This window comes from Bubalus bubalis, chromosome 3, assembly GCF_019923935.1.
Source record: "Bubalus bubalis isolate 160015118507 breed Murrah chromosome 3, NDDB_SH_1, whole genome shotgun sequence".
Classification (NCBI taxonomy): domain Eukaryota; kingdom Metazoa; phylum Chordata; class Mammalia; order Artiodactyla; family Bovidae; genus Bubalus; species Bubalus bubalis.
In genome coordinates this window covers 54,218,825-54,246,823 of record NC_059159.1, presented here as the reverse complement: position 1 = coordinate 54,246,823, position 27,999 = coordinate 54,218,825, and the positions used below count along the sequence as shown (strand labels likewise).

General features: G+C 40.6%; 2 pseudogenes; both read left to right on the top strand.

The window, feature by feature from the left end:
- The first annotated feature begins 11,805 nt into the window (after positions 1-11,805).
- Positions 11,806-12,752, top strand: LOC102413570 (annotated as a pseudogene).
- A 13,347-nt stretch (positions 12,753-26,099) lies between these two features.
- Positions 26,100-27,116, top strand: LOC102410266 (annotated as a pseudogene).
- The last annotated feature ends 883 nt before the right edge of the window (positions 27,117-27,999 follow it).

The following is a 27,999-nucleotide window of genomic DNA, read 5'->3' as shown; positions in this document are numbered from 1 at the left end:
AATTAAAATAGGTTGACTTTAAATGACAGATCTTCCCTCTGAACTTTTGTTTTTCCATGTGAGAAATGATGAAAAATATTTATTGAGTGTGGCAGTTGAGATTAAGCTAGTATTTCTACAGAACTTCTCCTGTGTCAGGTGTTGTGTTTAAGCACTTTTACACTTTTATCTCATTCTCAGAAGACTGACAGTGGATATATTATTATTATATTAAACAGGTTGCAAGTGAAAAAACTCAGAGAGAACTGACTTGCTCAACGAAGAAGAGTAAGTGAGGGGCAGAGCCTGGTCAATAGACGGTTCCTCTGACTCCAAGTTTCGAGGCAGGAGATCTGGATGGAATTTGAAATTCAGGGTCTGATATAATCACAAGGGAAAACTTGGAGAATTCATCTGTGGATGAATATCTGTGAAGAATGGCCTACACTTTCATCTGAATTCTAGAGCAATCACATTTTTTTTTCTGTTCCCTGCCTCTATGCCTCATTTTCCATGGTGGTATTTTGGAAGTAGTCTTATTTTTAATATTTTTTCATAAACAATGAGTTTTTATTATATAACTTTTTTCATTTTTAATATTGTCTAAATATTTCCCATAAGAGTATTTTCCTTTGATTTGTTCCTTTTCTACCAAATGCTCCTTGGATAATCAGAACTATTTTGCTTTCTGCACACAATCTTTACATCACTTGCATGATATGGCTAAGAAGAGGATGCTGTAGTATGGTTGGGGAACCAAAGCCAGAGAGGGCAGGGCCACGTCTATTAGTGATCCTGATTTAGGTATGGGTTCAGTCCAAAGCTGCCAACCTCATGGGGTTTTGCCTTTCTCTTTGACTTCCTACCCTGGAATGAGGGCTTTCTTGGGGTTGAGGATTGAGCTGTATTCATCTTTAAATCCTCTTAGAACCTAGACATTATCCTATTCAGATAAGCATTTCTGCTTTTTCTTGCACCCTGTTCTTTCCCTTTCAAGTTCAAATCTTTTCATTTGTCGCTGTATAACCAGTATTTATATACCCCATCTCTTTGAGTTATGTTTCCCTTTGTTAACATCTTGGGCAATGTATAATATTGCTCCAAAGTTAAGAAGATAATAAAAACATTTTCTTGTTTCTGCTTCCCTCCCAGCAATAATCACATTTAGGAAATAAAAGCTATAGGCTCTCCAGGCCATCATGGCAGCTTCGAGTTCATCCTTTCTTCACTTATACTTCCCTGCCCCATTTCACACATCTCTCCCCATTCACAGTGGGTGAGATGACAGGAGAGAAAATGAACTCTGTCATGTTTGATCTGGGAGGTCCCACAGAACAGTGTTTTCCCATTCATGGTAAAGTCCTTTAAATATTTGACAATACTTTTCTCATCTTCTAATTTGTCTCTTCTCCAGACGCAGCATCTACATTCATTCAATTGTTCCCATTGTGACAGGTTTCCTGATTCCAACATACTGACCATCTCCTCTATATTTACTGTCATATGACCACATGCCTTATAAAATGTGATACTAAACATATGACACACATCTCTATGGGAGCATGTGAGCTCTTTTGGACACTATGATAGTCCTCTTTGAAATATATACCCATAAGGATGCTGTTGATTGCAAATCACAGCATCCAAATCACAATGGCTTAAAGAATGAGATTATCTCACTTATAAAGATTAGAAGTGAAGAAGTGAAGTCACTCACGACTCTTTGCGACCCCATGGACTGTAGCCTACCAGGCTTCTCCGTCCATGGGATTTTCCAGGCAAGAACACTGGAGTGGGTTGCCATTTCCTTCTCCAGGGGATCTTCCTGACGCAGGGATCGAACCCAGTCTCCCGCAATGCAAACAGATGCTTTACCCTCTGAGCCACCAGAGAAGCAGAGAATAGGCAATTCTAGAGTTGGTTAATTCTTCAGTTCTAACATTTTAGGGGCCTGGGTTGGCTGCTCTATAATTCCCTGTCTTTCCCATCATGATGGCAATGTGGCTATTAAAACTACAATTATCATACCTTTATATCCAAATAGTTCAGCAAGAAGGAAGAAGGGCATTCATGTACTTTTTCTAAAAAACCTGGGGTGAATGTTTTTTCTAGTTCCATTCCTGCATTCCAGCAGAATTCCTTTATGACTTCTTGGCCAGAAACTTGGGTCATATGGTCACCCCAATATACAGGGAAGGATGGGAAGTGAATGGCTGGTTATTTCATCCAGAAAGAAGGGGATTGAAAATGACAATCAACAGTGTCTGCCACATGGCAGAAGCCCCTGGTAGCAGGATGGTAGACATGAGAGTCAGAAATCTTGACAAGGAACAAAGTTTGTCATGGACAGGGTCATAAAATCATATGCCTAAAGGAAATGATAAGTAACATTAAGACATTAAGTGGGCCCAGTGAACCTAAGGTGAAGTAGATAGTACACATGCAGGCCAGTGGGCTCTTTCCCATCCTTATGCAGAGCTCCAATATCTAAGTCTTTACACAACAATCAGAAGGATTTTATCTAGAGATACTAAATAGCTCCAGAGAAACAGTCCAGGCCATCTTTCCAAATTGACCATCTTCCCAAATTGACCATATTCCCAAACTGGCATTCAGGGATCTTCTGACAAAACAACTGATCTGATCATCCCAAACAGAAGCCTCAATGAATACAGCTCTTTCCATGAGAACTTATACCTTTAAGACATCTCTGATAGAAGTTCTGCTGTGTTTATGATGTGAATTTGACTCAACTCAAAATTTATTGATCCTAAATGAATAATGAACTATCAGGTCAAATGCTACTCTTCAGTTATTTTATTAATATGATTAGTGAAAGCAACTCTCTTAAAAGTTGTTGATGGAAGGCTGTAAGTCATTCCAGTGATGGTAGATTAATTATGATCCAGAAAAAATATTATGGTCCAGAGATTACATCCCTTCTTCTCAGCCTCATTAATTTCTTGATCTTGCCATCCCACTTGTATTTATAATCGAACTCAGGGATGATTTAAGTGTAAGAGAAAGACCTTAATAAACTTGCTGATGAGGTTGACTTCATATATGATCCATTAAAAGTGGTGTATCAATCAGGGTTCTGCTAGAGGAACAGAACCAGTACAGAAATGGAGCAGGACCCTAGTCCTTTGCCTGTCTTTTGTTAGTGGAAAAACTTTAGCCAAAGAATAATAAGTTTAATCAGGGAAGTGAGAAAATATAGAAACAAAGGAAAACAGTCCAAAAAGAACAATTATATATTAGTCATTAAACATAGTCAAGGACCTATAAATAATTTTCTGAGCCATATCCTGTGAGCTATCTTGTAGATACTAAAATCTCTACCATGTGGAAGAAGTTATGACCAGACTGAAGCCATGACATAACCTGCCACAATTCCAAGAATTGGCTTCAAGAAAATGGAAACAGACAGATTCTGGAACTGAAGATTAATTGTACCTAAAATAATCAAAATGACACTTTTCAGAACACCATATGACCAATTGGAAGATGACTGTCAGAGTTGACTTGCTGTTTCTCTTTGTAGGTCCCTCTTTCCATCTATAAAAGCTCTTGTCGAGGGGGGAGGCAGTTGGCCTTTGAGTAGAAGTGCTCCTTCCCTTCCCTACCCCCACCAGTTGCCAATATCCAAAGTAAAGCAAACTTGCCTTTCCACCAATCTTGCCTCTTCATTGACTTTTCAGTAATGAGCAGCCAGACACCACTTTCAGTTACAGTATGATATGGAAATGTTGGGAAGGAAGAAAATTTTTCCTTTACCCTTACAGGTCCTCCTGCTGGAACTATAAATAAAATTGACACGAGACAGTTTAACGGGAAAAAGTCAAGCAAGATTTGAGACCATGTACACATGGGAGCTGCTGCTGCTGCTAAGTTACTTCAGTCGTGTCTGACTCTGTGCGACCCCATAGACGGCAGCCCACCAGGGTCACCTGTCCCTGGGATTCTCCAGGCAAGAACACCGGAGTGGGCTGCCATTTCCTTCTCCAGTGCATGAAAGTGAAAAGTGAAAGTGAAGTCGCTCAGTCGTGTCCGACTTTTAGCAACCCCATGGACTGCAGCCCACAAGGCTCCATGAGATTTTCCAGGCAAGAGTACTGGAGTGGGGTGCTAGTGCCTTCTCCGAGAGACCCAGGCAAACTGAGTAACCCATAAAATTGGCTGAATCCTCCACCTTAAACACCATCTTTAGCTACAGACAAAAGAGGGTGTTGGAGAAAGGGGTGTAGGACTTGAAAAGGGAGAAAGACAATTCACATAGAGATGGAAAAGAAAGTGTTTGAAAAGTAAATATTTGTTGGGCCATGTAGAGACATTGGAACACAGAGTGGACACTGATCCCTAGGCCCTGTTTCCCCTTCCCCACCCCCACTCACACCTAAGCCACATTCTTTGCAGGTGTCTCTGATGAGAGCTTTATTATGTGAACAGGTCCTCCATCTAAATTCTTTAGGCAGCTGAAGGAAAAGCTCAAGGTTTCTCCCTGAGTCTTTTGAGCCTTGATTGTTTTTAGCTCAAAATAATCCACATGCCATGGAGACAGAGAGAGAGAGAGAATACGAGAAATTTCTTGCAGGAATGCCTTACCTGATTGTGAGACTGGCAAGGTAAGTATGAAACATGTAGGCTGGCCAACAGGAAGGACAGACTGGAGCTCTTAGGTATGAAGCTGCAGTCCAGAATTTCATCTTCTTCAAGGAAACCTGTGTCCTGCTCTTAAGACCCTTTAACTTATTGAATCGGGCATGTCTAGATTAGCTAGGATGGTCTCCTTTACATAAAACCAACTGATTCTAATAAATAAATAAAACCAACAGATTATGCAATAGAATCAATCATATCTATAAAATACCTTCCCAGCAGCACTTAGACTATGTTTGCATAACGGAGACCTATAGACTAGTCAAGCTGACACATAAAACAGACCATCACAAGGGGAGAAATCTTAATCATCAGTGATGCTGGGCTCCCTAATGAGGAGGTAAATGAAGCACCTTCTAAATGCATCCTGCATCCATTAAGCAGTTTGAAGTTAAGTCTGACAAATACATAGTTTCTTAGATGTGTTATACACAGGAAAATCATTTTCTCAGTTCATTGTCCATGACTGGATCTTTAGTATAATGACTCCATTCCAGCCATTCTGGGGTTTGGAAGTCATTATTTTGGTGGCTGGATGCAGTAAATAGATGAAGTTTGGTGAACATTTTATAGACTTACATGTGCCCAAACGGGAGAAAATATAAACTGGAACATATCAGATTTCACTTATTGAAATATAAATCAAAATCTGAATCAAAATCATCCACATGATAATCAGTGAGGTGCACACATTCTGTCCCCTTCCCCAGAATCAACCAGGGCTGCTTTTCTAAGTGACTCAATTTTATTTTATTAGTTTTTTCTTAGTGGCTCTATTTCAAAGTGGACTAGAGCTCTAAATAAGATTTTTTTTTTTTAATCTACACCTCTTGTATGTAGAAGAGTTTCACATAATACTCTCACCTGCCAAAGGCAGATACTCTATTTTGCCAGGAATAAACATCTGCAGTGAAATAATTCAGACCAACCTGTAAGTCCTATGCAGATCAGAGGGCTCTGTCTAAGAAATGAGTTTTTTTTTAACAGCACTTCAGTTTTAAAACTTTAGTTTTCAATTAATTCCAGGGTTGGCCAATTCCTCATAATGAGCATTATATTTGTTTCTTATATCAATCCTTGTGTATTAGAGTCAGTAAGAATTCACAAGTAAAGAATGCTGGCATTTTATAGATGACGTAGTAGACTTGGGTACTGGTGGTAAGTCAATACTGGGACTTTGGTGGACAAAATAAAGGACAACGTTTACAGAAAAGTAAGTTTCTATTGTATTGATAGTACACATTTGCCCATCTATGGCTACCCATAAATAAAAATTAATTAGGCTTCAAAGTAGAAGAAAAGGAAGAAGGGAAGAAGGAGGAGAAGAAGGTGAAGAAGAAGGAAAGAAATCAAATTAGTTTTCTGGAAGATTTCAGGAGAGAGAGAACAGTCCCTGTGCTGAGAAGTAAGTCTGTGGTTCTCAAAGTGTGATCTTGGAAACAGGGACATCGGCATCATCTGAGGACTTGTTACAAATGCAAAATCTTGGCCTTTTCATTGACCAATAGAATGAGAAAAGCTGGAGCTGGGGCACAGTCATTTGTTTTCCAACAAGCTCTGCAAGTCATTGCCTCAACAGTGAGAATCATTGGGTAAGAAATGGGTTCTTCTAAAAGTCCCAGAGTCTGTTTCTTTTGAAGAGACTTGTCTGTCTAGATCTTGGCCTGAGAATCCTACATTCTACAAATCTATAAAATTGTATTGTCCTTGTCATTTTGGTCCCAAGGAATAAGCCTTAATGAATATGTGTTTTTGAGACATTTAACAACTTTTTAACTACTCCCATTGCTCCCTTTCCCCCAGTGGTAATCAGCCCAATTCTGCTTCCAGAACTGAGTCCAGTAGTTTCTCCCCAAAGACATTCCCTCTTCCCCAAGGGTCACACCCATTGTCGTATAGGTGACATATGGGCAGTGACTGGGAAGCTAAATCTGCAGAAAAAAGATCTCCAAGAAGATGGAAGACCTGAAGGCTGTCTCCCAGTCTAGGCTGAAGAGACCAGGGTTTTCTCACCTGTAGATAGAGCAGCTGTAAGAAGTTTCCAGACGCACTTGCTGGAGAGTGCAGAGAAAGAGCAAGACATTTAGACTTGATAGTAAGGCTGAAGTGTGAGGAAAGCTTCAGAAAGTAATGCAGGGGAAATGAGGTATCAAAAACAGATTCCTCAAGTCGCATGTACAAAACCAGGCTTTCAACAACCAAGTGAAAACTTGGTCATGTGATTTAGAGGGTGGATGCTGAGAGCAAATGATAATACACCACACAATTCTTTACATGGTCACACTGAACAAGATCACATAAAGCAAATAATGGAATACACCACAAAATTCTTCACATGGTCATACTGAACAAGATCACATAATCATTTGCTTATACATTATGTTAGTAAACCTTTTTTAGCAACTGCTAAATCAGAGATGTTATTGTAGGTGCTGGGATGAATAAGTTATTGAGTTTACAATCTCATTCAAAGGGACAACAATATGATAAATGTATAAAGGAAATATTTATAAAATATTATTTGAATCCAGAGAAGTTAGGGATTAGTTCTGCATGGGAGAAATGGAGGAGTTACAGAGAAGGTGATATCTGAATCTTCTAAGTTGAGAAAGTTACAGAAGGTACTTCAGGAAATAGAATTCATTCCCAAAGCTACAGAAATAACCAAGCATATGACATGTGCGAGAGACCATGGATTCCTTGAACAGCGACCAGTTCCTGGGTAACAGGGATACTGATGAGAAGGGTAGATGGAGCCTACATCTTAGAGCTTTGTGTGATACACTGAGAGGGAGTTGCATGCACATATGTAAGTATATTTTCCTACCCTGAATTAACCCACAAAGCAAGTTAGGCAGTTTCTAAGAGTCTGGGTTTTAAGCTGTGGCTCCTCAATAGTCATTAAAAGATTATAATGAGGTAGGATCAGATATGTGTTTAGAAAGGTCTTTGTGACAATGATATGGAAGATGGACTGGAGTAGATACAGATGGAAGCAGAAGGGTGAGACAGTATATTGCAGGACGCAGGTGAGGGAGGGGAGTGAGACATGGCAGAGAAGTGGGGAGGCCACTTAGCCCTCAACTGTCACCTCTGTCTCTCACCTCCCTATCCTTCTTCACCTTTGTTCCCTTCCATCTCCTGCCCCTCCACCTTGTCATTCCCTTTCCTTTCTCCTCCTTAATCTCATCCACTTTATTCCTTTGTCTACTCTATTTCTTTTATTTCAATATCTTCCTGTGTCTCTCTCCTTGTACTCAGTAACATCTAAAATATTTGTGCCTTTTGGAACAGCTCTTGCAGTCCCTTTCATACAAGATCCATCACCCATTTCTTTCTTTTTTTATTTTTATTTTTAAACTTTACATAACTGTATTAGTTTTGCCAAATATCAAAATGAATCTGCCACAGGTATACATGTGTTCCCCATCCTGAACCCTCCTCCTTCCTCCCTCCCCATTCCATCCCTCTGGGTCATCCCAGTGCACCAGCCCCAAGCATCCAGTATCGTGCTTCGAACCTGGACTGGCAACTCGTTTCATACATGATATTTAACATGTTTCAATGCCATTCTCCCAAATCTTCCCACCCTCTCCCTCTCTCACAGAGTCCATAAGACTGTTCTATACATCAGTGTCTCTTTTACTGTCTCGTACACAGGGTTATTGTTAACATCTTTCTAAATTCCATATATATGCGTTAGTATACTGTATTGGTGTTTTTCTTTCTGGCTTACTTCACTCTGTATAACTTCTTAATGCAGAGAATCTCTCCCCACCATCTTATGTCTAAGCACACACACCATGTATGTCCTGGCTTCACCCAGTAAGGGGGCACCGCACCAGTGAGGGGGCACCCCTATAATTATTTATGTACTCAGAGTCAAACCCCATGTTTTTTGAGCATTGACTGTGAGCAAACATGAGAACTTCAGGGCACAAATAAGTGTTGAATCAAGACAAAGAAATGCAAAAAAGCAAAATGGCTGTCTGGGGAGGCTTTACAAATAGCTGTGAAAAAAAGAGAAGCAAAAAGCAAAGGAGAAAAGGAAAGACATAAGCATCTGAATGCAGAGTTCCAAAGAATAGCAAGAAGAGATAAGAAAGCCTTCTTCAGCGATCACTGCAAAGAAATAGAGGAAAACAACATAATGGGAAAGACTAGAGATCTCTTCAAGAAAATTAGAGATACCAAGGGAACATTTCATGCAAAGATGGGCTCGATAAAGGACAGAAATGGTATGGACCTAACAGAAGCAGAAGATATTAAGAAGAGATGGCAAGAATACATAGAAGAACTGTACAAAAAAGATCTTCATGACCCAGATAAACACGATGGTGTGATCACTCAACTAGAGCCAGACATCCTGGAATGTGAAGTCAAGTGGGACATAGAAAGCATCACTATGAACAAAGCTAGTGGAGATGATGGAATTCCAGTTGAGCTATTCCAAATCCTGAAAGATGATGCTGTGAAAGTGCTGCACTCAATATGCCAGCCAATTTGGAAAACTCAGCAGTGGCCACAGGACTGGAAAAGGTCCGTTTTCATTCCAATCCCAAAGAAAGGCAATGCCGAAGAATGCTCAAACTACCACACAATTGCACTCATCTCACATGCTAGTAAAGTAATGCTCAAAATTCTCCAAGCCAGACTTCAGCAATATGTGAACCGTGAACTTCCTGATGTCCAAGCTGGTTTTAGAAAAGGCAGAGGAACCAGAGATCAAATTGCCAACATCCGCTGGATCATAGAAAAAGCAATAGAGTTCCAGAAAAGCATCTATTTCTGCTTTATTGACTATGCCAAAGCCTTTGACTGTGTGGATCACAATAAACTGTGGAAAATTCTGAAAGAGATGGGAATACCAGACCACCTGATCTGCCTCTTGAGAAATTTGCATGCAGGTCAGGAAGCAACAGTTAGAACTGGACATGGAACAACAGACTGGTTCCAAATAGGAAAAGGAGTACGTCAAGGCTGTATATTGTCACCCTGCTTATTTAACTTCCATGCAGAGTACATCATGAGAAACGCTGGACTGGAAGAAGCACAAGCTGGAATCAAGATTACCGGGAGAAATATCAATAACCTCACATATGCAGATGACACCACCCTTATGGCAGAAAGTGAAGAGGAACTCAAAAGCCTCTTGATGAAGGTGAAAGTGGAGAGTGAAAAAGTTGGCTTAAAGCTCAACATTCAGAAAATGAAGATCATGGCATCCGGTCCTGTCACTTCATGGGAAATAGATGGGGAAACAGTGGAAACAGTGTCAGACTTTATTTTTGGGGGCTCCAAAATCACTGCAGATGGTGACTGCAGCCATGAAATTAAAAGACGCTTACTCCTTGGAAGGAAAGTTATGACCAACCTAGAAAGCATATTCAAAAGCAGAGACATTACTTTGCCAACAAAGGTCTGTCTAGTCAAGGCTATGGTTTTTCCTGTGGTCATGTATGGATGTGAGAGTTGGACTGTGAAGAAGGCTGAACACCGAAGAATTGATGCTTTTGAACTGTGGTGTTGGAGAAGACTCTTGAGAGTCCGCTGGACTGCAAGGAGAGCCAACCAGTCCATTCTGAAGGAGATCAGCCCTGGGATTTCTTTGGAAGGAAGAATGATGCTAAAGCTGAAATTCCAGTACTTTGGCCACCTCATGCGAAGAGTTGACTCATTGGAAACGGCTCTGATGCTGGGAGGGATTGGGGGCAGGAAGAGAAGGGGACGACAGAGGATGAGATGGCTGGATGGCATCACTGACTCAATGGACATGAGTCTGGGTGAACTCCGGGAGCTGGTGATGGACGGGGAGGCCTGGCGTGCTGCGATTCATGGGGTCGCAAGGAGTCGGACATGACTGAATGACTGAATTGAACTGAACTGAAGCACATTATGGTTGAACTGTGGAGGAAAAACCTAGAAATATGAAAAGTTCACTAACATTTTAATGTATTAACTATCGCATGAGAAAAGACTGGTACAAAAATATGTTACAGACTCTAAGAAGGTAGGATGTCTTCAGAATAGGAGACTACACAGAGGAGAGTGATTAGCATTTATTATTCCAGATACTGTTCTAAGAACCTTATGGGCTATCTCATTTATACCCCTAGACATTCTATAAAGACAACATTTTTCTTCCCACCTTACAGATATGGAAACTGAAACAGAGCTTGAATAACTTATTCTAGGTCAAATCTCAAGGAATAAGAATCTGGAATTTAACTACACATCAGTTGGACTCTAAGTGTTTTCTATCACTATATTAACACTGAATCTTTTTAAAAAAATTAATTTATTTTAACTGGAGGCTAATTACTTTACAATATTGTGGTGGTTTTTGCCATACATTAACATGAATCAACCACAGGTGTACATGTGTCCCCCATACTAAACCCCCTCCCACCTCCCTCCCCATCCCATCCCTCAGGGTTGTCCCAGTGCACTGGCTTTGAGTGCCCTCTTTCTTGCTTCGAACTTGGACTGGTGATCTACTTCACATATGGTAATATACATGTTTCAATGCTGTTCTCTCAGATCATCCCACCCTCACCTTCTCGCACAGAGTCCAAAAGTCTGTCCTTTATATCTCTCTCTTTTGCTGTCTCATATATAGGGTCATCATTACCATCTTTCTAAATTCCATATATATATATATGCATTAATATACTGTATTGGTGTTTTTCTTTTTGACTTACTTCACTCTGTATAACAGGTTCCAGTTTCACCTACCTCATTAGAACTGATTCAAATTCATTCTTTTTAATAGCTGAGTAATACTCCATTGTAAATATGTACCACAACATTCTTATCCATTTGTCTCCTGATGGACAAATAGATTGCTTCCATGTCCTAGCTATTGTAAACAGTGCTGTGATGAACATTGGGGTACATGTGTCTCTTTCAATTCTGGTTTCCTCAGTAACACTGAATCTTTTAAAAGTAGGTTGCATGTGTCTCTGGATGGATTTAAATATTTCATGAGTATATATTCTATTACCAAGTTGTACACATCCCAGGGGTAGGACCATTTAGTCAGCAACTGGAATTAGGCTGTACACATAAATATCCATCATCTAGATCTGAGGAACTCAATTTGAGTCCCTGAGCATTAGTACATTACTGTCTGTGGTGTGTTTTCTTTAGATGCCTGGAGAAGACACCATGGAACTGGGGAACTTCATGTGGGTGTCAGATTTTGTCTTCCTGAGGCTCTCACAGACTTAGGAGATCCAGCTAGTCTTGTTTCTGGTTTTCCTGTTTGTCTACACAACCACCGTCATGGGAAGCCTCCTGGTTATGGTCACAGTGACCTCTGATTCCAGGCTCCACACACCTGTGTGAAATTTGCACACCTCACACTGCTGTGAAACCTGGCCATCATAGACCTCTGTTTCTCCTCAGTCACTGCCCCAAAGATGCTGGTGGTCTTCCTTGCTGAGAAGAAGGCCATCTCCTACCAGGGATGCATGGCCCAGATTTTCTTCTTTCACTTTCTGGGAGGTGCCATGGTCTTCTTCCTCTCAGTGATGGCCTATGACCGCCTTGTTGCCATATCCCGGCCCCTCCACAATGTCACCATCATGATCACTCAGCTCTGTGTGGGGCTGCTTGTGACAGCCTGGATGGTAGGTTTTGTTCATTCCATCTCCCAACTGGCTCTGATGCTCCCACTGCCTTTTTGTGGCCCCAATGTCCTAGATAACTTCTACTGTGATGTTCCACAAGTTCTGAGACTCGCCAGAACTTCTGACACTTCTGTCCTGGAGTTTCTCATGATCTGCAACAGTGGGATGCCAGATGTCATCTGGTTCCTCCTCCTCCTGGTCTCCTACTCAGCCATCCCTGGTGATGCTGAGGTCCCACTCAGGACAGGCAAGGAGGAAGGCAGCTTCCACCTGCACCACCCCCATTGTCATGGTGTCTATGGTCTTCATTCCAAGCATTTACCTCTATGCCCGGCCCTTCATTTATTTCTCCATTGACAAGGCTGTATCCATCAGCCACACGGTCATGACTCACATGCTCACCCCCCACTGATCTACACCCTGAAGAAGTAGGAGATGTAGGCGACAGTGAAGAGATTAGGGAGGCACCAGGCTGCTGTGTAAAAGCAAGTGACGGGGTGTCACTTCTCTCTGGCTTTGGCTTTTTGGTTTTCCATCGATAAGCTGTAGAGAGCGCTGCTGTATCTGGCCTTTTCATAACTTGAAAATGAGCAACTTATCCAGATTTTGAGGATAAAGGTAACTATTGTTACTTTTGTTTGTGTTGGATGATTTGAACTCTCCTATGACAATAAGCTGTGTTGCCATGGACACATTCTGGAAAGCCACACCCTCCTTTTTGTCTTCTTGGCAGTTTTCTGTTAGGATGATAGCATTCCCCCAGAAGAGCAGTTCTAGTTTCTGTATTTGACCTCTTTTCCCAGGACCCTGTTTTGGTGTGAGGCTGGATTGTTGGAAACTGAACGATATTTAGGCTTATGCCTTAAATTGGAGACTGTGTCCATCATTTATCTGACAGATGACCTTGAATGAGACATGTGGCCTCTCTTGAACTCATAACTTCTTCCTCAACAAACTCACTGAAATTAATATCTGACCCCAAATCCCAAATCAGGCTTATTATAAGTATCAAATCCAAAAATTGTGAGAAAACATTGAGTTAACCATGTAACTATTTTATTTAATTTTCAATTTAGAAATCATGAGTATTCCAATTTTCCACTGTATGCTTTAGTACAGTATAATTATTGCAAGCAAATGATTATGTGTAATATGCATGTAAGTTATAAAACACTATTTTATATGAACACATGTACATGCACCTCAGTTCAAGAACCACATGATACCAATAGCTTATACCTGCCTATAGGATGTCTCCATCACATCACTTCACCCAGATGAAACCACTTTCTTGAGTTTTGTGTTTATCATTCCATCATTCATAAAAACAATTTTATCACATTTTAACATAAGCACTATATTGTTTTATTGAGTTTATAAAATATTAAGCTTAAGGTAATATTCTGGCATTTGATTTTTTTCACTCAACATTTTGTTTCTAAACGTCACATATTGTTCTGTTTGGCTGTAGTTCATTCATTTGCTCTGTTGTATAATATTCCAACATGAGACTAAGCTTACTGGGAAAGTTCCCAGTTTTTGCTCTTGGAACAATGCTCTTTTGAATAATCTTCTGCTTGTCTCCAGTTGTCATGTTGAGGAGCTATGGGTCATTACTTGGAAGTGTAATTGCTGGATCATGAGATCTTCAAAGTTTTACCTTCACAAAATAGGGCTAAGTTGTTTTCCAAAGAAGTTGTACCAAATTACTTGGTTATCAGCAGCACTGCAGTGTTCCCATTGATTCTCATCCTCCTAACAGTTGATTGTCATACTTTTTCATTTTTCTCAATTAAGCAGGTAAAAAATGGTATTTCACTGTAGCCTTGATTTGCATTTCTGTAACATTTCCCCATGTTTTAATTATATTCAAATTTCCCATGAATGCCTTTAGCATGATTTTCTATTGCCTGTTTCTTCTTAATGTAGAAGTTCTTATATAATTTGGTTACTGGTCTTTTTCAGTTTTATTTGTTATAATACCTTCACCCAGTTTGAGGGCTCCTCTGGTGGGTTAGATGGTAAAGAGTCTGCCTGCAGTGTGGGAGACCCAGGCTCCATCCTTAGGTTGGGAAGATCCCCTGAAGAAGGAAACGGCAACCCACTCCAGTATTCTTGCCTGGAGAATCCCATGGACAGAGGAGCTTGGCAGGCTACAGTCCACGGTGTCGTAAAGAGTCGGACACGACTGAGCGACTTCACTTTCTTTCACCCAAGTTGTGGTTTGTCTTCTTTATTTTTGGTATTAGTTTTCACACAGTCATGTGTATCAATCTTTCATTTCTGTCTTAGTGTTTATTGAGACCTAATATTTAAACAAAGATTCTTTTCTCAGCAGACAGGAATACGTTCTTGCTTCTCTTAAAGGATACTGATTGTATAATCTTTTCTTCTGTCTCCCACATCATTTGTTTGTTTCTCATTCATTTTTCTGTTTATTTTGTTTTGTCCTTTTGTGTTCGTTGCCATTTTTATTTTTTTTTTTATTCTATCAGAGGCTAATTATTTTACAACATTGTGGTGGTTTTTGCCATACATTAACATGAATCAGTCATGGGTGTACATGTGTTCCCCATCCTGATCCTCCCTCCCTTTTCCCGCCCTATTCCATCCTTCAGGGTCATCCCAGTGCACCAGCCCTGAGCACCCTGTCTCATGCATTGAACCTGGACTGGTGATCTAATTTACATATGAAAATATGCATGTTTCAATGCTATTCTTTCAAAGTATCCCACCCTCACCTTCTCCCACAGAGTCCAAAAGTCTCTTCTTTACATCGGTGTCTCTTTTGCTGTCTCGCATATAGGGTCATCATTACCATCTTTCTAAATTCCATATATATGAGTTAATATACTGTATTGATGTTTTTCTTCCTGACTTACTTCACTCTGTATAATAGGCTCCAGTTTCATCTACCTCATTAGAACTGATTAAATGCATTCTTTTTAATAGCTGAGTAATATTCCATTGTGTATATGTACCACAGCTTTCTTATCCATTCGCCTGTAGATGGACATCTAGGTTGCTTCCATGTCCTGGATATTATAAACAGTGCTGTGATGAACATTGGGGTACATGTGTCTCTTTCAATTCTGGCTTCCTCGGTGTGTATGCCCAGCAGTGGGATTGCTGGATCATAAGGCAGTTCTATTTCTAGTGTTTTAAGGAATCTCCACACTGTTCTCCATAGTGGCTGTACTAGTTTGCATTCCCACCAACAGTGTAAGAGGGTTCCCTTGTCTCCACACCCTCTCCAACATTTATTGCTTGTAGACTTTTGGATAGCAGCCATTCTGACTGGCGTGAAATGGCACCTCTTTGTGGTTTTGATTTGCATTTCTCTGATAATGAGTGATGTTGAGCATCTTTTCATGTGTTTGTTAGCATTTGTATGTCTTCTTTGCAGAAGTGTCTGTTTAGTTCTTTGGCCCATTTTTTGATTGGGTCATTTATTTTTCTGGAATTGAGCTGCAGGAGTTGCTTGTATATTTTTGAGATTAATTCTTTGTCAGTTGCTTTGCTATAATTTTCTCCCATTCTGAAGGCTGTCTTTTCACCTTGCTTATAGTTTCCTTTGTTGTGCAGAAGCTTTTAATTTTAATTAGGTCCCATTTGTTTATTTTTGCTTTTATTTCCAATATTTTTGGTGGTGGGTCATAGAGGATCCTGCTGTGATTTATGTTGGAGAGTGTTTTGCCTATGTTTTCCTCTAGGAGATTTATAGTTTCTGGTCTTACCTTTAGATCTTTAATCCATTTTGAGTTTATTTTTGTGTATGGTGTTAGAAAGTGTTCTAGTTTCATTCTTTTATAAGTGGTTGACCCATTTTCCCATCACCACTTATTAAAGAGATTTTCTTTTCTCCATTCTTGGCTCATTTGTCGAAGATAAGGTGTCCATAGGTGCATGGATTTATCTCTGGGCTTCCTTTTTGTTCCATTGTTTTATTTTTCTGTCTTTGTACCAGTACCATACTGTCCTGATGACTGTAGCTTTGTAGTATAGTTTCAAGTTAGGCAGATTGATTCCTCCAGTTCCATTCTTCTTTCTCAAAATTGCTTTGGCTATTCGAGGTTTTTTGTATTTCCATACAAATTGTGAAATTATTTGTTCTAGTCTTCTGAAAAGCACCGTTGGTAGCTTCATAGGGATTGCACTGAATCTATAGATTGCTTCGGGTAGTATACTCATTTTCACTATATTGATTCTTCCAATCCATGAACACGGTATATTTCTCCACCTATTTGTGTCCTCTTTGATTTCTTTCATCAGATCAGATCAGATCAGATCAGTAGTTCAGTCGTGTCCGACTCTTTGCGACCTCATGAATCGCAGCACGCCAGGCCTCCCTGTGATCACCAACTCTCGGAGTTCATCCAGACTCACGTCCATCGAGTCAGTGATGCCATCCAGCCATCTCATCCTCTGTCGTCCCCTTCTCCTCTTGCCCCCAATCCCTCCCAGCATCAGAGTCTTTTCCAATGAGTCAACTCTTCGCATGAGGTGGCCAAAGTACTGGAGTTTCAGCTTTAGCATCATTCCTTCCAAAGAAATCCCAGGGCTGATCTCCTTCAGAATGGACTGGTTGGATCTCCTTGCAGTCCAAGGGACTCTCAAGAGTCTACTCCAACACCACAGTTCAAAAGCATCAATTCTTCGGTACTCAGCCTTCTTCACAATCCAACTCTCACATCCATACATGACCACAGGAAAAACCATAGCCTTGACTAGACAGACCTTTGTTGGCAAAGTAATGTCTCTGCTTCTGAATATGCCATCTAGGTTGGTCATAACTTTCCTTCCAAGGAGTAAGCGTCTTTTAATTTCATGGCTGCAGTCACCATCTGTAGTGATTTTGGAGCCCCCCAAAATAAAGTCTGACACTGTTTCCACTGTTTCCCCATCTATTTCTCATGAACTGATGGGACCGGATACCATGATCTTCGTTTTCTGAATGTTGAGCTTTAAGCCTACTTTTTCACTCTCCACTTTCACTTTCATCAAGAGGCTTTGTAGCTCCTCTTCACTTTCTGCCATAAGGGTAGTGTCATCTGCATATCTGAGGTTATTGATATTTATCCTGGCAATCTTGATTCCAGCTTGTGTTTCTTCCAGTCCAGCGTTTCTCATGATGTACTCTGCATAGAAGTTAAATAAGCAGGATGACAATATACAGCCTTGACGTACTCCTTTTCCTATTTGGAACCAGTCTGTTGTTCCATGTCCAGTTCTAACTGTTGCTTCCTGACCTGCATACAAATTTCTCAAGAGGCAGGTCAGGTGGTCTGGTAGTCCCATCTCTTTCAGAATTTTCCACAGTTTATTGTGATCCACACAGTCAAAGGCTTTGGCATAGTAAATAAAGCAGAAATAGATGCTTTTCTGGAACTCTATTGCTTTTTCCATGATCCAGCGGATGTTGGAAATTTGATCTCTGGTTCCTCTGCCTTTTCTAAAACCAGCTTGAACATCAGGAAGTTCACAGTTCACATATTGCTGAAGCCTGGCTTGGAGAATTTTGAGCATTACTTTACTAGCATGTGAGACGAGTGCAATTGTGCGGTAGTTTGAGCATTCTTTGGCATTGCCTTTCTTTGGGATTTGAATGAAAACGGACCTCTTCCAGTCCTGTGGCCACTGCTGAGTTTTCCAAATTTGCTTGCATATTGAGTGCAGCACTTTCACAGCATCCTCTTTCAGGATTTGGAATAGCTCAACTGGAAATCCATCATCTCCACTAGCTTTGTTCGTAGTGATGCTTTCTAAGGCCCACTTGACTTCACATTCCAGGATGTCTGGCTCTAGGTCAGTGATCACACCATCATGATTATCTGGGTCGTGAAGATATTTTTGTACTGTTCTGTGTATTCTTGCCATCTCTTCTTAATATCTTCTGCTTCTGTTAGGTCCATACCATTTCCGTCCTTTATTGTGCCCATCTTTGCATGAAATGTTCCCTTGGTATCTCTGATTTTATTGAAGAGATCCCTAGTCTTTCCCATTCTGTTGTTTTCCTCTATTTCTTTGCATTGATCGCTGAAGAAGGCTTTCTTATCTCTTCTTGCTCTTCTTTGGAAGTCTGCATTCAGATGCTTATGTCTTTCCTTTTCTCCTTTGCTTTTTGCTTCTCTTCTTTTCACAGCTATTTGTAAGGCTTCCCCAGACAGCCATTTTGCTTTTTTGCATTTCTTTTCCATGGGGATGGTCTTGATCCCTGTCTCCTGTACAATGTCTCGAACCTCAGTCCATACTTCATCAGGCACTCTATCTATCAGATCTAGGCCCTTTAAATCTATTTCTCACTTCCACTGTATAATCATAAGGGATTTGATTTAGGTCATACCTGAATGGTCTAGTGGTTTTCCCTACTTTCTTCAATTTCAGTCTGAATTTGGCAATAGGGAGTTCATGATCTGAGCCACAGTCAGCTCCTGGTCTTGTTTTTGCTGACTGTATAGAGCTTCTCCATTTTTGGCTGCAAAGAATATAATCAGTCTGATTTTGGTGTTGACCATATGGTGATGTCCATGTATAGAGTCTTCTCTTGTGTTGTTGGAAGAGGGTGTTTGTTATGACCAGTGCATTTTCTTGGCAAAACTCTATTAGTCTTTGCTCTGCTTCACTCCATATTCCAAGGCCAAATTTGCCTGTTACTTCAGGTGTTTCTTGACTTCCTACTTTTGCATTCCAGTCCCCTCTAATGAAAAGAACATCTTTTTTGGGTGTTAGTTCTAAAAGGTCTTGTAGGTCTTCATAGAACCGTTCAACTTCAGCTTCTTCAGCATTACTGGTTGGGGCATAGACTTGGATTACTCTGATATTGAATGGTTTGCCTTGGAAACGAACAGATCATTCTGTCGTTTTTGAGATTGCATCCAAGTACTGCATTTCGGACTCTTTTGTTTTCCATGATGGCCACTCCATTTCTTCTGAGGGATTCCTGCCCACAGTAGTAGATATAATGGTCATCTGAGTTAAATTCACCCATTCCAGTCCATTTCAGTTCGCTGATTCCTAGAATGTTGACATTCACTCTTGCCATCTCTTGTTTGACCACTTCCAATTTGCCTTGATTCATGGACCTGACATTCCAGGTTCCTATGCAATATTGCTCTTTACAGCATCGGGCCTTGCTTCTATCACCAGTCACATCCACAGCTGAGTATTGTTTTTGCTTTGGCTCCATCCCTTCATTCTTTCTGGAGTTATTTCTCCACTCATCTCCAGTAGCATATTGGGCACCTACTGACCTGAGGAGTTTCTCTTTCAGTATCCTATCATTTTGCCTTTTCATACTGTTCATGGGTTCTCAAGGCAAGAATATTGAAGTGGTTTGCTATTCCCTTCTCGAGTGGACCACATTCTGTCAGATCTCTCCACTATGACCTGCCCATCTTGGGTTGCCCCACGGCCATGGCTTAGTTTCATTGAGTTAGACAAGGCTGTGGTCCTAGTGGGATTAGATTGACTAGTTTTCTGTGAGTATGGTTTCAGTGTGTGACCTCTGATGCCCTCTTGCAACACCTACCATCTTACTTGGGTTTCTCTTACCTTGGGCATGGGTTATCTCTTCACAGCTGCTCCAGCAAAGCGCAGCCATTTCTCCTTACCCAGTGTTTTATAATTTTCTATATATAGGCCTTTTGTTTCCTTAGGTAGATTTATTCCTAAGTATTTTTATTCTTTTCATCACAATGGTAAATGGAATTTTTTCCTTAATTTCTCTTTCTGTTATACGACACAGCAATCCCACTGCTGGGCATACACACTGAGGAAACCAAAATTGAAAGAGACATGTGTACCCCAATGTTCATTGCAGCAGTGTTTATAATAGCTAGGAAATGGAAGCAACCTAGATGTCCATTGGCAGATGAATGGATAAGAAAGTGTGGTACATATACACAATGGAATATTACTCAGCTATTAAAAAGAATGCATTTGAATCAGTTCTAATGAGGTGGATGAAGCTGGAGCCTATTATACAGAGTGAAGTAAGTCAGGAAGAAAAACACCAATATAGTACATTAACGCATATATATGGAATTTAGAAAGATGGTAATGATGACCCTATATGTGAGACAGCAAAAGAGACACAGATGTAAAGAAGAGACTTTTGGACTCTGTGGGAGAAGGCAAGGGTGGGATGATTTGAGAGAATAGCATTGAAACATGTGTATTACCATATGTGAAATAGATCACAAGTCCAGGTTTGATGCATGAGACAGGGTGCTCAGGGCTGGTGCACTGGGACAACACTGAGGGATGGGATGGGGAGGGAGGTGGGTTCCGGATGGGGGACACATGTACACCCATGCCTGATTCATGTAAATGTATGGCAGAAACCACTACAATATTGTAAAGTAATTAGCCTCCAATTAAAATTAATTAATTAATTTACAAAAAAGAGTGCATTCCTTGAGAGGAGAAATATATAAAGTAGAATATACAAGGGCTTCCTTACTGAAAACCTAATCAGAGTAATAATGAATTAATCCAGATAATTTAATTAGTTGCTGTGGAAACACAAGAGACCCAGTTTCAATCCTTGGTCAGGAAGATCTCTGGCAGGGGGAAATGGAAACCCACTCAGTATTCTTGTTTGAAAAATTCCACGGACAGAGGAGACTGGCGGAATGAGTCCATGGGGTCCCAACGAGTGGGACACGACTTAGTGACTGAACAACAGATAATGCTACAGTTATTAACACCTGATAGTCAAGGAGGCCGATAAGACCTATTCCCTTCCCCAGCATTGACCAGGCTATTTTGACAAGAAGCTGGAGTTTAAAATGAGCTAAAACTCAATACTTGGAGGAATTAGTGTTTTTAAAATCTCTTCTATGTGGGAAAGATCAGAGCTCACCAGTTTAAAAAAAAAAAAAAAACAAATCTGAGAGATTACATTTTGCTAGCTATAAAGATTTATAACAAGGAATTCAAACCAACCTGAAATCTAAAGTAGAATTGGAAACTCCAAGAAACACAGTTTTTATTGTACACTAGGATTATGAAGCCAGTTAATTACAGTTCTAAACAGTTCATCATAAGATGGTGTATATACATCCTGCACTACTACTTTTATGAAAGAACGGATCTTACTGAATAATAATTCCTATATAAAGAATACTAGAATGTTACAGATGGCTCAAGATAATTGGATATGGATGGGAAGTCAACCTTCACATCTGGTTGAGAAAATAAAAGAATTTACAAGGTTTGTTTCCAATGTAGTAAACAGTTTTCCACCTATGGCATTGTGCAAGTTGAGATCAATTAATTCTAGCATTGAAACGTGTATATTCCCATATGTGAAATAGATCACCCGTCCAGGTTTGATGCATGAGACAGGGTACTCAGGGCTGGTGCACTGTGATGACCCTGAGGGATGGGATGGGGAGGGAGGTGGGAGGGGGGTTCAGGATGGGGGACACATGTACACCCATGGCTGATTCATGTGAATGTATGGCCAAAACCACTACAATATTGTAAAGTAATTAGCCTCCAATTAAAATAACAAAACTAATACAATTATGTAAAGTTTAAAAATAAAATAAAATTTAAAAAAATAAAATAAATAATTTTTAAAAAGATCAATTAATTCTTTGTAAAAAACGAAACTATCAAATCTGTTGTCTTTAATGACACAAAAAGAACTGAAAATTGTGCTGACAATGAACTTCCCTGGTGGCTTAGACGGTAAAGCGTCTGCCTACAATCTGGGAGACCCAGGTTTGATCCCTGGGTTGGGAAGAGCCACTGGAGAAGGAAATGGCAACCCACTCTGGATTCTTGCCTGGAAAATCCCATGGACTGAAGAGCCTGATGGGCTGCAGTCCATGGGGCCGCAAAGAGTCTGACACAACTGAGTGACTTCACTTTCTTTCTTTTTTTTCTTTATTGTGCTGACAAGAGCAGTAAAACTCAAAGTTGGTGGTTTTCAAACTGTGGCCCCAGACAAGCAGCATTAGCATCATCTGAAAACTTGTTAGAAATGCGAATTCTGTGACTCAACCCAAGACCTACTAAAGCAAGAATTTTTCATGGGTTTTCTGAGTTTTAACATCGCCTCCAGATAATTCTAGTGGATGTTCGAGTATGTGAATGAATGAACTGTGAAATGAGTCTTTCCAAAAATCCCAGAAATTTTGTTTATTTTGGAGAAACTCTGTCCTTTCTAATCCTCATCTCCTGATCCTACATGTTATGAATCTCTACAGTTTTCAATATTCTTGGTGGGATTTTCTTTTCTTTTGTTGTTTTGTGTAAGTTTTTGTTGTTGTTTTTGGTTCTTTGTCTTCTGGCCCAAGAACTTTCCAATAGTAAGTCTTTCTAAAAGACTTTGGAACTTTGAAACAACTCTCATTGTTCCCTTGTACCCAGCAGGAATCATTCCAGCTCTCCTTCCTGAGCCCAGTCCAATCATTTCTCCCTGAGGATATACTCTCTTCCCTATGGTCATGCCCCTGAGTCCTGTGTGTGAGGGATGGACAGAGAACAGGAAGCTGTGGGGCTACATAGGGAAGATCCCACCAAAAGATATAAGACCTCAACTCTCTTCCCCCATTCAAGGCTGAAAGAAGGTGAGAGCCTGAGGGCTTTCCACACAAGCATATAAGTCAATGGTAGTTAGGGTTTTTGAAACACCAGCTGAAGAATAAACATGTGACATAGTAGCTCAGTTGGTAAAGAATCCACCTGCATACATACAGGAGACCCCAGTTTGATTCCTGGGTCTGGAAGATGCTCTGGAGAAGGGATAGACTACCCACTCCAGTATTCTTGGGCTTCCCTTGTGGCTCAGCTGGGAAAGAATCCACCTGTAATGAGGGAGACCTGGATTCGATCTCTGGGTTGGAAAGATCCCCTGGAGAAGGGAATGGCTATCCACTCTAATATTCTGGCCTGGAGAATTCCAGGGTTTGTATAGTCCATGGGGTCGCAAAGAGTCGGACACGACTGAGCAACTTTCATTTTCACTTCACTTTCACATAGACTTGATGGTACTAAGTCTAATGTTGGAAGAGAGCTTTGGGAAGTAATTTGGGTGGATGTACTGTTAAAATAACTGCTTCAGGTTCCATGTAAAACCCAGTAATTTTAGCAACCAAGTATAGCACTGCCCTTGTGAAATAAGAAACAGAGGATAAGTAAGCTCACTTTAAATATCTCCACATAAGAAAAGGGAACCCTCTTACACTGTTGGTGGGAATGCAAACTAGAACAGCCACTATGGAGAACAGTGTGGAGATTCCTTAAAAAACTGGAAATAGAACTGCCTTATGATCCAGAAATCCCACTGCTGGGCATACACACTGAGGAAACCAGAAGGGAAAGAGACACGTGTACCCCAGTGTTCATCACAGCACTGTTTATAATAGCCAGGACATGGAAGCAACCTAGATGCCCATCAGCAGATGAATGGATAAGAAAGCTGTGGTACATATACACAATGGAGTATTACTCAGCCATTAAAAAGAATACATTTGAATCAGTTCTAATGAGGTGGATGAAACTGGAGCCTATTATACAGAGTGAAGTAAGCCAGAAAGAAAAACACCAATACAGTATACTAACACATATATATGGAATTTAGAAAGATGGTAGTAATAACCCTGTGTACGAGACAGCAAAAGAGACACTGATGTATAGAACAGTCTTATGGACTCTGTGGGAGAGGGAGAGGGTGGGAAGATTTGGGAGAATGGCATTGAAACATGTAAAATATCATGTATGAAATGAGTTGCCAGTCCAGGTTCGATGCACGATACTGGATGCTTGGGGCTGGTGCACTGGGACGACCCAGAGGGATGGTATGGGGAGGGAGGAGGGAGGAGGGTTCAGGATGGGGAACACATGTATACCTGTGGCAGATTAATTTTGATATTTGGCAAAACTAATACAATTATGTAAAGTTTAAAAATAAAATTAAATTAAAAAAATAAATATCTCCACATAATCCATTGCCTACTTAATACAGTATTTGGCAACATTCACTGAGCATGTGTTGTTGCCAGAGTTTCCATTCCAAGTTCTGGGGTTACTAAGATATTGAAATTATGATGCAGTTGGTTGAGGAGAGAAACTGGGAAAATGAATGGTGGTAAATACATAACAGTAGTATTTTTGAAATGTTATAAGAACCCTGAGAATGGGGAATTTGTTCTGCATGGAAGAAATGGTGATAGGAGTAACAAAGGTGACATTTGAATGGGCTTTTCTAGATTTGAGAAAGTCAGATCAGAATTCTGGGAAACCAATATGGCAATAAATAAATAAAATATTTAATAATCTATTGAAAACCTTGTGGTTCATTGGAGGTATAGATGCTGATTAGGAAGGAAGATGAAGATTACATTTCATAGTCTGTATGACATGCTGAGTTGCATACACTTCTGTATGTGTTTCTACCCTGACTTGATCTGTAGGGTATTGGATGTGGCTCCTAAGGGGCTCTGGTGGAATCACTACAAGAATTAATGTGAGAGGGGAACATGATCAGATCAGCATTTAGAAAGATCTCAGGTACAGCTGTGTAGAAGGTGTATTGGAGGAAGAGAAGATGAAAGTGAAAAATAAGAAGGGAGTGATCTCTAATGGATAATGGATCTGGGGAGTCAGGTGAGAGTGAGTGGAGAATGAGAAGAAGTGGAAGGGGAGGGGAGGGCACATATCATTCTGTCTCTCACCTTCCAAGAGTCTTTCTTCACCTTTGGTCCCAATTTTTCCTCTGCTCCTTCATCTTTCCATTTCCCTTCCTTCACTCATTCTATTTCCACATTTTCCTTGCTTTTAAATTTCTTCTTCCATTCAATTCTTCACCTATTTCCATTTCTTCTCCTTCAATAATTTTTTTTCTCTTCTATTGGATTGGATTTGACAGCTTCTGAAATTGCTGTCTTTTCAGAAGAGCTCTAAGTCTCCTCTTCAAACAATATATTCATCTATGTCTGTACTAATTAGTTACCCTTCTGCCACTTGACTCCACCTATGTTCTGGGTGAGCTGAACCTCACTCAGTTAAGGGCTACCTACCGTGGAGGATGGGGAAAAACGAAATGTCCCAGCTGTGGCCAGAAGTTCTCCTGCATGGACCTGCATATTTCACTCATGCTAGAGTTAATACCAGGTGCTTATTAGTTACTAACAGCAAGGATGAGTGCTGCAGGGCACAAATAAATTCTGAAATGAAGATTGTATCCATAGCACATTTTTGTTGAATTGTAGAAGAAAAACATAGACACATGAAAACGTTCATTAACATTATTATCTGTTAACTGTTGCATGAAAGAAAAATGATTGGTACAAAAATGTATTAGAGACTGGAAAAGGGAGACTATCTTAAGAATAGGAGACTACACAGAGGAGAGTGATTACCATTTATTATTTTACACACTGTTCTACAAAACCTATGTATTATTTTATTCAAGCTCCTAGACAAATTTACAGACAAAACATTTTCTTACAGAGATGAAATCTGAGACTCAGATAAGAAATTTACTCAAGGTCAAATCTCAGAGAAATATAGTTATGAACTTCGGTTCTGTTGGGCTCTGTGTGTCTTCCCACCACTCTATTACCACTGAATCTTTGAAAAGCAGGTTACATGTGTCTCTAGATCAATTTAAGGTATCTTGTGAATGTGTATTCCAGTATCAGCTCTCCAAAGACAAGATCATTTATATCAGCCCAGGGTATTATGATCTGCACATGAGGGTGTCCTTTGTCTGGACTTGGACAATTGCTTTGAGTCACTGAGGACTAGAATGGTGCATAGTAACTTTATACATCTCTGTTTGTGGTGTGTTTTCTTTAGGTGTATGGAGAAGATAGCATGGATTCAGGGAACAACACATGGGTGTCAGAGTTTGTCTTCTTGGGGCTCTCATAGACTCAGGAGCTCCAGCTCTTCTTGTTCCTGGTGTTACTGTTTGTCTACACCACCACTGTCATGGGAAACCTCCTCATCATGGTCACGGTGACCTCTGATTCCAGGCACAACACACCCATGTATTTCCTGCTGCGAAATCTGGCTGTTTTAGATCTTTGTTTCTCCTCAGTCACTGCCCCAAAGATGCTGGTGGACTTCCTCACTGAGAAGAAGATCATCTACCAGGGCTGCATGGCCCAGATCTTCTTTTTCCACCTCTTGGAAGGTGGGACTGTCTTCTTCCTCTCAGTGATGGCCTATGACTGCTACATAGCCATCTCCTAACCCCTCCACTACATCACCATCATGAACACTTGAGTGTGTGTGGGGCTGGTGGTGGCTGCCTGGATAGGGGGCTTTGTCTACTCCATTGTCCAGCTTGTTTGGATGCTTCCATTGCCTTTTTGTGACCCCAACACCTTGGATAACTTCTACTGTGACATTCCACAAGTGCTGAGACTTGCCTGCACAGACACCTCCCTCCTGGAGTTCCTTATGATCTCCAACAGTGGGATGCTGGTCTTCATCTGGTTCTTCCTTCTTCTGATCTCTTATACTGTCATCCTGGTGATGCTGAGGTCCCACTCAGGGCAGGCGAGGAGGAAGGCAGCTTCCACCTGCACCACCCACATCATCGTTGTGTCTATGATCTTCATTCCTAGTATCTATATCTATGCCCGACCCTTCACTTCCTTCTGCATGGACAAAGCTGTGTCTATCAGCTACACTGTCTTGACTCCCATGCTCAACCCTATCATCTGCGCACTGAGGAATCAGGAGATGCAGGCAACCATGAAGAGATTAGGCAAGCGCCTAGTGATTTCCAGCAGGAAGTGAACTTAAGATAGATTGACTTTAAATGACAAATGTTTTCTCTGAACTGTTTTCCCATGTGCAAAGTGGATTTTATTGAGTGTGGCAGCTGAGATTAAAGTAATATTTCTATGGACCTCCTCCTGTGTCAGGTGTTGTGTTAGGCACTTTCATACTTCTGTGTCATTCTCAGAAAACTTACAGTGGATATGCTATTATTATATTAAACAGTTTTGCCCACCCATGGTGCCTTAATGGTAAAGAATGTGCTTGCCAATGCAGGAAACATGAGTTCAATCCCTGGGTCAGAAAGATCCCCTAGAGAAGGAAATAGCAACCCACCCCAATATTCTTGCCTGGGAAATCCCATGGACAGAAGAGCCTGGTGGGCTAGAGTCCTTGGTGTTCCAAAGAGTTGGACATGACTTAGCAACTAAACGAACGAAACAGTTTTACAAATGGGAAAACTCAGAGAGAAGTGACTTGTTCAATAATGAGAAGCAAGTGAGGTGAAGAGCTGGGCTAGGGAACAGTTTCTCTGACTCCAAGTTTCGAGGCAGAGGATATGGGTAGAATTTGAAACTCAGGGTCTCAGACAATCACAAAGGAAAACTTAGAGAGTTCCTCTTCTATGGATAAATATCTGTGATGAATGCTCCATATTTTCATCTCAACTCTGAAGCAATCACATTTGTTCTGCTCTCTGTCTCTCTACCTCAACCTCCCTGTGGTATTTTGGAAGTGATCTCACTTGTAACATTGTCTAAAAATTCCCATAAGGGTATTTTCCCTTTGGATTTGTTCCTTTTCTACCAAATACTCTTTGGATAATATGAAAACTATTCTACTCTCCGAACCAAATCCTTACATCATTTGTATGATGTGCCTAAGAAGAGGATGCTCTAGAATGGTTGGGGAACCAAGGCCAGAGAGAGCAGGACCATGTCTATTAGTGATCCTGGTCTGAGGTATGGGTTCAGGCCAAGGCTGC